The sequence below is a fragment of the Otolemur garnettii genome, unplaced genomic scaffold (assembly GCF_000181295.1).
Source record: "Otolemur garnettii isolate 467f Iridium unplaced genomic scaffold, OtoGar3 scaffold00060, whole genome shotgun sequence".
In the NCBI taxonomy this organism is placed as follows: domain Eukaryota; kingdom Metazoa; phylum Chordata; class Mammalia; order Primates; family Galagidae; genus Otolemur; species Otolemur garnettii.
Window position 1 is genome coordinate 8,391,810 of NW_003852455.1, and position 15,774 is coordinate 8,407,583.

Here is a 15,774-nt window from a genome sequence, read left to right on the forward strand (position 1 = left end):
CGCAGCAAACCAATGCCCACCCAGGGCTGTGCAGAGCTGCCACCACCTTGGTTCCTCACATAAAGCTTTCTTTACCTAGGAGGTGGGTCAGCCAGTGCAGCTGGATGCTGCTCTGAGCAGAAGAAAGGAAAATCCTGTCTGTCTCCTGTCAGGGCAAGCAAATCACCCCTCCAGGCAGCCTGCCTGCTGGGGACGGCCCTCATAGACTGCCACAAGGAGGGCTCTCCAAGTCTGATTGCAAGAGCTCTCCAGCCCAGGGAGGCCCGGAAGGCACCCTGCACTCGCTCCCAGCCCCAAATCCACCTAGTAATTTATTAATTGAACTGAATTAATTAAGAGGGCTACATGATTACCTGCAGATGTGTATAAAGAAAAAGAGCACCAGAAATGCAGGAAAAGGGTCTCAGTACATGGCAGAGCAATAGCGAGGCAGGGTGGAGGGGGAGAGCTGGGAGAGAGTGCTGCAGGGTCAGCAACAGTCTATGCTGACAAGTGGTCTGGCCTCTAATAGCACCTCCTCTAGTGCTCGGATATTTACACTTTTAAAAATTAAGATTAAAACAAAACAGTCCTCCTTAAATTGCAGAGTTTTTATGACAACTGACAAGACAAAATTAAAGTGCTTTATATACTTCAAAGTGTATATATTGTGCAAAGTGAGAAGAAAGGAACGCCTCCATTCTCATAGGATGTCACTGGGAATTACACGACCATCTTGCACAGAGGAAAACAGTTGAGGTATAATTTTCTCAACAGAAGAGGACAACATGAAACAGTGCTGAAGACTGATGATGAAGACTCTAAGTTGGGGATCAGAACACGCGGTACTGAGGCTTCTCACTGTGGTTATGAGGACCTTCTTGTTCTTATCTTCCCCTGTACCCTTTACATAAGCATGTGCACCTTTTAACTTTCACACACACACACACACAAAGACACACACACATACATTTGCTAACCTGTGAGTTCCTTAAAAGTGGAGGGACCATATTTTACACATCTCTAACCCACCATTAAGGCTTAGCACAAAACAGTATAGAAAAATACCCACTGAATGTCTACTTTGCTCATGGTTCTTAAATCTGGCTGAATATTTGGAATCACTTGAGAACATTTTTTCCTAAATACCAAAATCAAGCCCATCCTTTAGGGTTGCAAAAATACCCATTTTAGTTTTCTGTTTTGTTTGTTTTTAATGGAGGCTTGGTCTGCTACTAAATGGTGATAAAAATGACTGTTTGGGGGTGGCGCCTATGGCTGAAAGTAGTAGGGCTCTCACCCTGGATGCCAGAGGTGGTGGGTTCAAGCCCAGCCTCAGCCAAAAAACTGCAAAAAAAAAAAAGACTGTTTTGCTTTCAACGTGACTAAAGTGACTATAAACGTAGACTAAGTGGGGCCAAAGTAAGGACTCAGGGAGTCAATGCTCTGTGCACATTTGTAGTGTAAATTTTAATTGTACATCTTCAATATGAGTTAATACTATCCTCATAACTTATCTGTAAATCTAAACTTATGCAAATAGAAACTTTAAAAAACTGGCTAATATAAAATGCAATGATTTCTAAAGAAAAGATGCACATTTCCAGAGTAATCCCAAGTTACTGATTGTGGCACTTTGGCCTTTTTGGATACGGCATAAATAAGAGGAAGAGGCAACCTCTGGGATCACATAAAAATGAAAAACTTAAGCATCAATGTGCAAATCATTGATTCCATCATCACTGCAGTTGTCCCTAGCATCATAAATTATCAGATACTAACTTCTCCAGGAAAGCACCTCCAGCTCCACCACCTGGGAGGGTGACCTCTGGCCAATCACTGTTTTCACTGTTTCCAGATGACCTTTTTAAGCATCTTCTCTTTTCATTCTTTTCTTTGCCAACAGTGATTTGTGACACCAACCCCAGGATTTACAATAAACTTTCATGATCTTGAATCCTTGCTCATGATGTCCCCATCATTGATAACACCATTTCACCCCTTGCACTTTCTACCAAGCCCTATATTCTTATATTGCCCAAGCTCGAATGTCTCTGTCTCGGTGACCATTTCCTGAATTATCTCCAAGAATCGTTTAATTCCATTTTGAGGATGTTATAGCACTTTTCTTATAACAGTCAACATGGAAGGTATTTATTCAACTACCTGTATGCCCCAATAAACTTGAAGCACCTGGGTAGTCTTCCTATACCAGCACATTGCCTAGCCAAGAAACCCTTAAAAAGTATCATGTAGGAATGAGTGAATGAATGAATGCCATTCTCCCTTAGCCATAACTATCTAGACTGTCCATAGCATTCACTGATATAATCGTCTCCTTTTTCCTACCTTCATTTGGTGATGCAATGAATCCTGGTGACAGATTTCCGGGTATTGAACCATCTTTGCATTCCTAATAATATTTCTAAAATATACTATTTTAGGAATTAATAATTAATAATTCCTAAAATAGAATACTCTGTCATAGTCATAGTATTTTGGTGTACTGATGCATTAACTATGCTATTCTATTTAGAATTTTTGTTCTTTGTTTTTTGAGACAGAGCCTCAAGCTATCCCCCTGGGTAGAGTGCCATGGCATCACGCTCACAGCAACCTCCAACTCCTGGGCTCAAGCGAGTCTCCTGCCTCAGCCTCCCAAGTAGCTGGGACTACAGGCGCCCACCACAACGCCTGGCCATTTTTTGGTTGCAGCCATCATTGTTGTTTAGTGGGCCCGGGCTGGGGATTTGAACCAGCCACCTTAGGTGTATGTGGCTGGCGCCTTAGCCACTTGAGCCACAGGCGCTGAGCATATTTAGAATTTGTGTACATATAATCCTAAATAAGATCATCTTCACAGGTTTTATTTTTTATTCTGCTTATTATTTTGTCATCGTGATGTTTATCGTAATTGTACATCTTCAATATGAGTTAATACTATCCTCATAACTTATCTGTAGATCTGGGGTTCTATGAGGGTTCTACACCATTTCTTACTGTCTAGGTTACAGTTGCTTTGTTTACAGTTAGCAAAGCTGACATTGGAATTATCTGATCTTCAAAGGTGTATGAAAATTTAGTGTCATGCCATCTAAATAGGATATCTTCTTTTAACAGACATTAGTCATATTTCCAATGACTTCTATTACAATTGTGGTAGTTTTCTACTTCTTATGAGGCCATTTTGCAGCATTTATATTCTGCTGGAAATTGATCCAGTTCCTCTAGGTTTGATCTTTGCTCCCTTAAAACCAAGTTATTTCTTAGTTAAAAATGATGTCTTGTGTATCAGTTACATCCCAAGCATTACTTCCTACTGGTCCATAAAGGCATAAATCATGTACTCTCTCCTGTTCAAGCTATGTGCCCTTTTACTATCCTTCACAGCAGCTAGCATATCGCCATCACATACAGGGCACGTGTTAATTCCACCCGAGTTCTGACCTGAATCCAACACTACACTTCTGAATCCTTGAGAACAAAAAATAGCTATCATTTTATAATCTTAGGGCCTAGTACACAACAGGCAATCAGTAAAAATTACTGTTAATTTAATAAATGAGAGAATAAACGTATTCACCTGGTACTGGAGCTCCAGATGAATCAAATTCTCATCTTTACTCAAGGAGCATAAAGCCTATCTAAGAAAGAAATACCTACACATGCGGAAAGAGGCAGCAAACACAGAAAGCATATGGAAAATACCAGAGTATGTCACCAGGGCTAGCGCTAGGCTGGCAAAAGTAGCTTTTAACCAGGACAACTTCGAAAGCTGAGTAACGCAGAAAGAAAATGGAAGTGACAAGGGCAATGAGTGGAAACACTACTGGGAGCTCAGGAGTAAAGCAAGGCACTTCTCTGGGGCAGGAAGGAGACCAGTTATACTGAAAAGAAGGATTCCAGAGACTAGCTGAGAGGTTTAAAGGACAAACTTAGTTCAGCTTTTTAAAGATATTATATGGAGAGAAATTTTATCTTGAAACAGAAATCTAACAAGAGTGAAAATTCTACATAAGAAAATGTAAAATGTGAGATGGATCCAAGGAAGGTGACAAATGCAGCAGTGTTAACACACGTGTGGCCTCAGGTCTAGTCTCAGCTGTTCCAGGGTGACCTTTAACAAGAGAGGACACTCATTTTCAAAATGGGTCCTATGAAGTCCCAACAAGCTCTAACATTCTATAGAACTTTCTTTCTCTAAAATCTTAATTACAGCCCTGCTTTTTGATAACTAGGTTTGATGAAACCTCACTAGCATAGTGAGTGCATGAACTAGCACATTAGTTGAGATTTCTCAGCTTCTCAGAGAGAACCAATGTGAACACAGAGATCGGCAGTGGAAAGAGCTGGTGTTGCTAGACCAAGACTTACCCTGCTTTTACTTCCTCTGGCTCTAGATGGGTTTCACTCTAAGCTTACAATCATCATGAAAGCAAGAAGTGAAAGGGAAGGTCAGATCTCCATAAAGGCTCTGAAAATATGCAATGGCCAACAGCAGAGGGGTGAGCAAGAGAAATGGCCTTCCTCTAAACAACATCCCCAGTGCCGAAGGGAGTCAGATGTGCTCTTTCAGGAACTGTGTCAAATGTGAATCAATTAAGAAGACGCTAAGAGGTTTTACTCATCACTTGCCCTGTTGCTCTTCTGTCTTCTCCCACTAATTATGAGTACCAGAAACCCACAGACTGATGACAGGCACAGGTGATTACTGAGGCCTCACAGATCAAGCAATATTCTATTGGCCATGGAGTTATTCTGACTGCCACATAAGGTAGCACTGTTATTATCTGCATTTAATAAATAAGGAAAGTGAGGAATAGGAGGTTGAACACCCTAGTCAAGGATATATTTTCCTTACAATTAGCAAAGCTGAAATTTGGACGCAGAACTCTACCCCAAATCCATGGTCTTCAATGTTGTACCATCTCCCTGTTTGGAGGAGAAAGGAAAACATCACACTCTAAAAGAGATTACCCCTTCACAAAAGCATGTTTTTGCTCTTACCATCTCCACTCCTACGTCTTGGATCCTATTTTCCCTAATGTCTTCCCTATTCTATTCTCTGAAATTTGACCATGATGAGACACAAGATCATGAAGAAAGGAAGTCATCAGTCAAAAGACTGAACGAATCAAGCACAAGAGAATGCAAATGCTCACAAAAGACAATGCGATGGCCAGGATCCTTCCTCTACAGGTGGGGAAACTCAGGCCCACAGGCAAAGTGACAGCTAATATGACGATGTATAACAAAGAGCTGTTCAGCCTCTCCAAATATACCATGTGAACACCAAGCTACTGTCATTCACAAAAGAGAATTGAGACGTGTATGGCCATATTTTTCTTTTTTTCTTTTTTCCCCCCCAAATCTACATTCTACTCCTCTGTAAACATTCATATAGATCACCAATATTTAAAAACAAACAACCAATCATTGCATGGTATTATCTACTATCCAGAGCTGGGAGCTTAAAGTAGTTGTTTTCAAAACTTATCTGTACACTAAATGCATGTGGAGCTCTTCATGTACATATTGATTCAAAGGTTGAGGATAATGGATTTAAGTGGTTATGTTAATTTTTAAATTACATTCCATGAGTCCCTAAATCTCCACTGGTAACTAACCCAAGGCCTGGCTTTAAGGTTACTGTTGGATGAATAAACAAATGATATTAAAGAAAGGGACAGATATGAATGTAATATTTTAATGATAGGAGAATTGAGAGAGTAGAGTTCTCTGTAATGTAAGAATCTCAAGTGGCTGATGGCAGCCTAAAGTTTAGGATTCCTGTTGCTTGGCAACATCTGCTTCGTTTAAATAAGTAGGTATGATTCAAATAACACTTTCCCATAGCTTTGTAGGTTGTTTTTTCTTTTTTAATTTTCCACTTAAATAAAAGTCAGGAACCTCCTGGAATTTCAAAACTGCCTTTGTAATCCTTTATTAAAACAGTACAATATGGTTCCCTCTGTGGGTGATAACTATCCAACCTTCTCTACATCTAGGTGCTTAGCCAAGAGATGCCTGATCTTCAGAATTCAGGACCAGCTTCCAATCTTAGCTCTTCCATGAGCTCATAGTGCAACTGTTGCACTCTCTCAGATGAAGTGTTTTCTTGTTGTTTTTCCTAAAAGTGCAGTGAATTAGATGAGGGCTAATGACAACTCTGCTCACAAACTTTTATTGCATCTATGAGATGCAATACAACAGAACTAGCCCACACCAAGCAAAAGTCAGGCAAACAGACACTGAACCACCTGTGAATCTCTCAGCTCAGCAGTGAGAAACCATGCTCCTCCCTTTCTGTTCTCTCCCTGTTTTTTCTGTCACCCGTTTCCCTGAGTCTTCAGTCCTGCCCATTGTGGGAGGGATTCTTGGTCTAATCTCAGAGATTACCAAGGTATCAATCAAGATTTATTATGCACAGCAAATAAGTACTTCAGGCCAACTTTTTCCGAATGGTGTAGGTAAGTCGCTACCAGCATAATTGGGAAGCAAATACGCCGTGGCATGTGATGGAAGCGTGGGAAGACAGTGCTGAAGAATAAGACAGGCTGAAAATTACACACAATTGTTAGTTGAACAGCAAATGTAATCACTCTTCCTCTAAAAGCATCAGGTCAGATAGAGCTGGGAGGGCAAAGCAGGCTCTACCATGGGCTGAAAATGTCAATGCATTCACTCAACTTCTCCTAACAGACAGCTCTGGCCCAGCACTGGCTAAGTGCCCCACTCTCTACACGGACAGCTGGCATTGCTCAGAAGGGGTAATGAGAGAACAACGCTACCGAAATGCCAAGCCTTTATATAGGCTGAGACGCTCGGAAATACCGGCTAAGGCACTAGCCTTAGATGCAGAGGACTCGGGCGTCATTTTCAGTTCAGTCACTACTGGGTTTTATGACTTCTGTCCCTTTATCTCTGCCTCAGTGCCTCTCCTTATCTGCAAATTAAAGATTAGACACTCGCTACAATTCCTTCCGACTCCAGTGTTCTGTGAAGCTCCCATAAGTCCAAGGGTTGCGGGAGCTGAGGTTTCTTATAAAACTATGTTTTAAGTCCTATGGGCCCTGCAGATTAGGAAATGTGGGGTGTGAGGGGAATGGACCCATTACATGCAACCTGCCTTAGACAGAGTCAGGATCAACAAAAAATTAATGCTAGTGGTGCACTCCTGTTCCTGGCAATACTGCGAGTGATGAGAAAACCCAGCCGCATTTCAGGATCCCAAATGAACCGAGAAGCAGCAAGGGACAGAAGCAGCAGGCCAAGACAAGTAAACGCTGTCTCTGATAAGAAGTGAGACAGAGAGTGACATCCTCCACACGGCACTTTCGCTTCAGAGTCACAGTGCCACTTGAAAAGGAAACAACTCGACGGGGAAGCAAGAGCACGGGAAGACCAGCACTCCCAGGAGAAGGTCACGGACAGAACGGAACAAACACTAACTAACTGCCCTTTTATTTGCCAGAAGTTCTATCAGTCCTGGAAAAAAACAGACGTGTTGACAACAGCCAGGATAGGCCATTCAAGAGCCAAGAGGCCATCAAGCATCCCAGATAGGAGAAATCTTAGGGAATAACTTACTTCTTCTAATATGAATATTCAAAAAATCAAGATTTACAGAGGCTGAAATGGCTTATCCAATATAATAGAGCAGCTAGAACATACCAGAGGCTGGATTCAAACCCAGCTGTTCTGCCTCCAAAGGGAATTTGCAGTGGGAAACTTTCACTAAACAAGCTAATAACTCTATTAATTTGGGGATCATAATGAGATAGAATGGATAGAGCCATTTAAGTATGTATAGGAGTAAATAATTTTTCTTTCAAGAGAATTAGCACAAATGCCATTGAAAATCAGCACAGAAAACTTTTGACCCCAACCTTGCAACTCGAGGTCACATTTAGTAGCAGTGGTTCCACTTGGCTACGTGACCAAGAACATTTTTTTAAACCTCTGGACCTCAGTTTCTCTAGCTCTAAAATAATAAGCAGTTACAAGATGATCTCCCAAATCCCCTCCCAGAATACTTTATGTTCTATATTACTGTGCTTCATGTGTGGACTCTACTGTGCTTGGGAAAAAATGTGCTCCTAAGATGGCTTCTTCAAAGTCTTTCATTCTAACAGGCTGCTTTTCTGTACAAGGCCAGGAGAAAAAAGCAACAATAGCCTGAGCCCTTTTGAGCTCAGTAAATCTACTTTTGAAAGTGGAAATCTGGCTTTAGAAAGATGAGATGTCGTGTGCCTCATTCCTAAATGCTGTGCCCCTCCATTAGGACGAAAAAGTGAGGATGGGAAAAATCACCCACGTAATCTCTAATGAGGCCTGGCAATCTCTTCGGTGATTTTTTGGCATCTTCTATTTCTAAGCCTACCAGTAAGTGGGTAGGTCTGTGAGTTAATTGCTCCTCACTTATCTATGGCCTCCTGACAGCTTGTGCAAACTTGTATTCACACACGTAAACACTGTCTTGGTTGTCTGTTTACAAGTCTGTTGTGCCCATTAGACAGGCCGTGAAATTGTACTAGCACTTGAGGGATATTTTAATTACTTTTAATTTTTTAATGGTTCTGTTTGTATTTTTCTGGTATTGAAACATATTGGACTTGTCTGCCATGAATATGCAATAGAAATATCCAATATTATTTATAACTTAAAAAGCAGAAATACTTTAATTTTTCTTCCGTGAAGATGAGTTCCCTTTTGACCAGTCTCAGGCCATACTGACATCTGATCATACTGCATGTAACTCTAGAAGGTGATGTTTATTCAGGCCTTATAACCTGCTAAGAGTAATCACAGCAACAAAATGAGGAGTTAACTATTATACGCCCCCCTGGTGCTCATAAAACTGTCACTTTCAGCTGTGCTATTTGTATCTAATGCTACAACCACTGTTCATAAACGAGCTTAGAACTTCTGTATTGAGTTTGCACATTATAATTAGAATTAATGTTATTGAATTTAGGTAGTATTACTACAAATTAAAGTTTCTAGGTCATTTATGTTTCTCTCTAATTATGTCTTCTTAAATTAATGTTAAAAAACCCCAAGTCCACTTTATTCGAATGCAAAAACATAAACATGTTGCTAAATTAAAGATTTTAAATGCCTAGGTAATGGAAAAAATAAAGTAAGGGAGGGATATAAATTTTCAATCTTCAAGAATTATGATATACAGTTTTAGAAAATAAAGAGATTTAACTCTGAGCATTATATGCTGTGAAATAACAATTTTTGTCTGACATCAATCTGAGAGCTTAGATAATTTCTCAGTATTTGGAATATATGAAAACCAGACAATCTTCTCATTAGAATGAGACTGTATTATAAGTTCAAATTATGGAAGAGAGGCTAGTTTTATAATTTCACATTGAATAGCAAAGCAATTGGAACCATTTTCATCTGGTGACCTTTTTAGTAAGTCATTTTGGACGTTGTTCCACTTTTATTTCAAGATTTTGAAACAGAGACAAAATCTGGAGAAGCGCTGACCAATGGTAGCTGAGTAAAACCAAACCAGCCTGTTTCAGATCAGTTTCAGAATCACTTCAGTGGAAGTTACTCCCTTTTAAATTCCTCTCGATGAGAGTACTGCTATAGCACCTCCTGCATTTTTATCAATTATTGACCACTCTGAAAACAAAATGAAATAAATGAAGACTGTACTCAATTGGCTAATATTCTGGGGAAACACACATACACACACCAGATATTTTTAAAGCAGTAATCAAGGACCCAACATTCACCGATACAGAATTTTGATGTCTTTCAAGTGTAAAACTGTTAATGAAGATATTTTAACGGCCACCTTGAGTTCACTGGTATGTGACCAATGACAAGGAAATCACTACCTCACAAGGAACCCTTTTCCATGGCAGGAAAATTAAGACAGCTAGAATGTTTTCTGTAGCCGAAACCTGTATTCTCACAAGGACCCCCTATTGGTCCTACCCTAACTCTCTGAAATCACAAATCCTCTAAAACATGGCAGAACATCAGATATTTAAGGTAATTGATTTTTGTCCTACTCAGGTTGTTCTGTGTCTAATCAGTCTAGCTCTTCTTCTTTTTTTTTTTTTTTGCAACTAACCTGACAATTTTAGAACAAATTTTTAAATCACAAACCAGTAGCTTTCGAAATTTTGTTTGGCAAAAAATGGTCCATTCATGCCAAATTTTAAACATAATCCCAAATTCTATAAAATAAACAACTGGATAGCACAGTTACTTAGGCATTTAAATCTTCATGCTTTGGCAGAGAGCACTTTAATTTGGGGGGAAGCACAAAATGGCATTATCACCTTAGGGTGCCTGGCATGCTGTGAGCAAGACTGAGAACCTTCTGCCCTAAAATAATAACAAAAAACGGAGTGAATAAAGAACAACAATGGTGTCTTCCTTACCTTTATTTTCCCAGTGCCGGATACAATCTACCCCACCCTCAGTGCTCAGCATGTGATTATTATATAAAAGGAAAAATGAACTTAAAAATTTGAGAATAGTAAGAGTTAAACTCTGTTTTTTAATCATTTTAATTCATATTCGTTTCAAACACTCTTCTCCCTGGTTCTTTTTAAGGAGGAATAACCACACATGTGATTTTTGCCTGCTGTTTTGGTGTAGTTATTAACAGTGCCCCTTTTTAAAAGTGTCCTAGTGTAAGTGATAACTCACATAGTCACCTACTTATAACAGTGTGATAATGAGGTTGGATTCACGTAGTCCAAGGAAATCTTGAGTATAGTCAAGTTCCCTCCCCAAAGTTCCACATGGTTAAAGGCCTCTTATTCTTTGAGTTTATTACAGCAGATACTAAGAGGGCAGAATAATTGGTGGGAAACAGAGGCGGCTTTCAGGGCATCTCTGCTTTAGAAGGATGTGCTTCTTTATAAGAAGGAAAGAATGTGCTAAAATGATTCTGCAAGGATCAAGAAACGCAAGATATAACAGAAATCTAGCAGAAGCTAATCTATTATCAACTAACATTCACTCAGCCATTTTCTCCTGAAACAAAAACTGTGACCTTTCTAAGAAAATTAGATTAACTTCAATTATATTGTTACCACCTGACCTCTCTATCCTCACCTCCCATCAACGTTACCTGTGACCTTATAATACGTACTTTGTGACGAGTACTAGCTGCCTCATTCTTAACTTAGGACAGGAAAAGAAATAGATCTAAAATGGTAGCTGAGTAAATCATCACCTCACAAGGTACCCTGCAGTACCAGGGTAAAGGAGGAATTACTAACAATTTTTTTCACTTTTCTAAATAGAGATTACACAAAAGGGAAGAGACGTGTGAGAAGAATCCAGAGCTGGCCCCTTGATCGTATGTCTATTTAGTTTATTTTAAATAATTTTACATTGATTTCAATGGCAAATTTCAAACATATATATTTAGGTTGGGGGGGCGGGGAATAATATAACCACAGGATGGAAAACTGACAACCTTTGCTAAAGCTGGAACTCCCCCTGGACGCGGTAAGCACTGCTGTGATACTGCATATCTTCCTGGAGTACTTTCCAAGATACTTGAAACCAAAACAGTTTAGAATACTCTCTCGGTTCAGGGTCTTCCCTCCTTATGGCATTTTTCTGATAAATAGGAATTTCCCTTAGGGATCCCCTAAAGTGAAACTGTTGCATTCCAGTTCTGTTATATAATTAGCCACGCTGACAAGCAGCAATCAAATAGAATGTAATTGTTATTCCAGCCTCAGTTTAGTATCTAGTACACACAGAGCCTGCGGAAGACAAGTCCAAGATGGGAACACCGTAACCCTTCCTGTGTCGGCCATGGTGATCAACACTCCACCTGGCTGCATCACAAAGTCTGTCTCCAGGTAGGGTTGGACTGCAGAAGAAATACTGTCAAAATATACAAAACTGGCTTGAGATTTGGAAGGCAAAAGTGAGATGAAGCTATGCTCCTGTCATTTGGCCTGTTTTCTGCTAAAGGCAGAGGAGCCTGAGGCTTTTCTGCACCCACATTCTCATACTGCGCCGGTAGCTCAATTGTCAAGAAGCAGCTGAGACACAGGGAGCACCTAGACTCCAGGTCTCAGGATCCAGATGCTAACTTCCCAGCCAAAGCTTCTGGGTCTCTGGCTCACAGGCACAGTAGTATATTCTGGAACTCAAAAGTCTCATGGCAGCTTCATTATGTTATGTTCCTCTTTCCTGACTGTCAACCACGGAGAAGTTTTGTGTGGTTCTGGGATTCATTACGGGAGGCTCAGCCTAGAGCCCATTCCATATCGTCCTTCTAATAATTTCAAAGCAGCTAACAACTTGTATTAAATCCCTCTGATTTAAAATACCTACACTGATTTGTTTCTCACAATAAACTCTTACTAAACCTCCCTCTGGAATCTTATAGCTGGTTTCTCAAAAGGATATAACGATATTGTATCAACAAGAGACCGGTTCCAATCATTCTCTGTCCAAATACATCCTGTCCCTAAGCAAAGCACTGTGACCACCAGTGGGAAAAGAGCCCCGCACAGAACATACAAGACAGTCCCTCTCACAGCTCCCAGTCCAGTGGGACCCTACAGCTCCAGAAGTTCTCGGGGAGGTGGAGGGAGCTGGTGGAGAGCCTACTGTTTGCTACACAAGGGGACTAGGTGAACGAAAGTCCCTTCATCTCTAACATTCCACTCCTCCCCAAATGAGTCTGTTCTCATGAGGGAATTTACTTGGATTTAAGTCCTAACAAAACTTCCTAAATTTTCACTTCCCTAAATCTGAAGGTCAGAACACAAAGGTCATATCATACACAGGCTTGATACAGTTAAAAATAAAAATAAAAAAAAAAAAACAAAAAAAAAAAACAGGAACCAATGAGCCCCTGGATGCTTTGCAGCCACCTCCAGCTAGAAAGCCTTAGGAAGAAAAATCTAAAAACTATGTTTGCAGTGAGTGTTACAAATAGCATAGAACAAATAATTTCTTCAGAATCTCTATCATCTTTGAAAATTCCTACCCCCATATCTGAAAAGAAAGAACATATAAATATATATGCACTCACTTCTCTTAAAGTACCAGGACCAATAGATGGAGTAAAAGAATTATTGGGCAAATTCTTAAATCTCTCAAGGAAAGTCACTAATTTCTCTATGTCTCAGACAAGAAAATCCCTGAAACTCATAAAAGAGGAGTTTTGTGGACAGGAAGAAAAACAGCAAGAGGGAACTGGTATTACCTCTAATCCCAACTTTGGCAGCAGCTCCAACAGTGGCTGCAGGCCAAGGCCTTCCAGACCTCACTGGGCTTTAATTTCCGTCTGCAAAATGGAGACAACAATCCCTGCTCTGCTTACCTCATAGGTGTTTCTGATGATCAAGTGCAATACTGAACAGAAGAGCATTTTGTAAACAGCAGAGTGATACACAAACAAAGGAGGATTATCAATAAAGGAATTTCAAAGGAAGGCTATACATGGCACGATTTAAGCCCAGACAGAAAAAGAAAATGCAAATGTAAAATTAGCAATTTTAGAATCTGGGGAAAGAAATGGCAATGAGAATTGTGACAAACAACGATCTCCAAAAGAGAAGAGAAACCAGCTTGGCTGTGCCATAACTGTCTCAGTTCCCACAGCAGCGGGGATGTGGGTGAGGGGAAGGCTCCGCTCCCTCAGCTCACCAAGGGCATGGAGACACAGCACCAAGAAGGTGACATTTCTATCTCAGTGATGACAATCTCATGTTGTGTGTTCCCCAAGAAAATGTATGGGTTTCGTGCAAGTGACTTCACCACTTTCTCAGTTCTATGTTTTGGAAAACAGAAATAGCTATCATAACTCAAGAGTGAATGGAACCAAATACTGATGGTTCTTTGAAGCAGCACAACTGGAGAGTGAGGCCAAGCTCATCTGGATGAACAGCAATGCAGCAGATCTGGTCTGGGCGGTGCCTGTGGCTCAAAGCAATAGGGTGCCGGCCCCATATACCAGAGGTGGCAGGTTCAAACCCGGCTCCGGCCAAAAACTACAACAAAAGAAAGAAAAAAATGCAGCAGATCCATCCACAGCTAGCATTCTGGACCCAAAGGGTTGAAATGAGATTAGGCAACAACTAAGTCTAAGATTCCCACGAGGAAGTGGAGGAGCACTGAGCAGTAGGTAAACCTCAACCCAAACTACTGAAGATGGAGAAAGGCAAAGGGCTGCCCCAATCCTCAGTCTGTTGGCAGGTGGTTAGGCAAGAGGACAGGTAAGAGCTGGGCTGAAAGGCAAGTCCCAATCCCCTTAGCACAAAGTCACAGAAAAGTTACAGTTCATGAAACAACATGATGACCTTTTGGACCATGATAGGATGGAGATACCACAGAGGTCTCCAGAGTTTGGGAGCATCAAGTGACAGGGGGTGAAATAAGTGAGAAAAATTAACCCTACCTATAATTCACAGAAAGAGACAAATTTACTAAACACACACACACACCTTCCGTAACAGTCAGAAAACTATAAATTAAAATGGCCAAGAGATGCTACTTTTTTGCATTTACTATAGACCCAGATGTGTGGGGAAAATAACAATCACAATATTATGATTCTTGGTACAAACAGACACATTCTCTATTTATTTCTTTACAAGTTGTATGACAAATTGTGTATTGATATTTTTGCACTACAGCAATGAGTTGAGGACCTGTGACAGAGACCATCTGCCCCACATAGCCTAGAATATATACTACTTGACCATTTACTGGGAAAATAGGAGGAACTGAGATCTAAACTAAAAGGGCTACTGTTTCCAGTCTGATACAGAGATGATAAATCTCTTTTTTTCTCCGCACTTAGGCCTTTTTCTAGTTTTTTTTAATATGGCCTTTAATTTATATGAGGGTTTATGATACAAATTCATAATATAACTCTATCATTAATGTTTACCAATTTTCCCAAGCCCATTAAAATAATCCTTCCGGCTGGATGCAGTGGCTCACATCTGTAATCCCAGCACTTGGGAGGCCACGGCAGGTGGATTGCCTGGGCTCATAGGTTCAAGACCAGCCTGAGCCACAGAAAGACCTTGTCTCTAAAAAATAGCCCAGTATTGTGGTGGGTCCCTGTAGTCCCAGCTACTTGGGAGTCTGGGGGAAGAGAGTCGCTTAAGCCTAGAAGTTTGAGGTTGCTGTGAGCTATGATGCCATAGCACTCTACCAAAGGGCGACAAAGCAAGACTCTGTCTCAAATAAATAAATAAATTACAATAATCTTTCCTTTTTGGAATGTTTCAGGGATGTTCCTTATTAAATTGCATATGAAGCTCCACATCCAGTTGCTGGGTTTCTGGGTGGGTCACATCATGCAGAGGTCCCTGTCTATTCCAGCCCCAACACTTCACCACTTCAACTACAGTCACCTTAGGTTTCGCTTTAGTATCTGGCTGGGTGGGACCCTGTTCCTCATTACTCTTAGTTTTCAAATTTCTCGTACCTATGTTACTTGTTTATTATCAAGAAAATTTTAGAATTTTTTCCTTAAAAATCAAGAATTGACCTAAGATTTGTGCTGATGTTACATGAAACGTAGGGGAGAATAACTACTTGACAATATCTATATGCCCATTCAGAAGTAAGCTGTGTCTCTTTATGTAAAGGGCCCTTCATGTGACTTGAAATAGTTCTTCCTTGTTTTGCTATGAATGGGATCCTAAAGATTAAAAAGCATTCATTTTTCAAATGCTATATAAAAAAACAAAGCTGGAAATAGACATGTGGAGGCATATTTAACCTTACAATAACCAGATAAATGGTAATACCAAAAAAGAGCATATT

General features: G+C 40.3%; 1 protein-coding gene across 7 annotated transcripts in view; it reads right to left on the bottom strand.

Annotated features, from left to right (window-relative positions):
* Positions 1-15,774, bottom strand: part of LPP (LIM domain containing preferred translocation partner in lipoma) — a 686,984-nt gene that overhangs the window by 452,450 nt on the left and 218,760 nt on the right. The window lies entirely within an intron of this gene.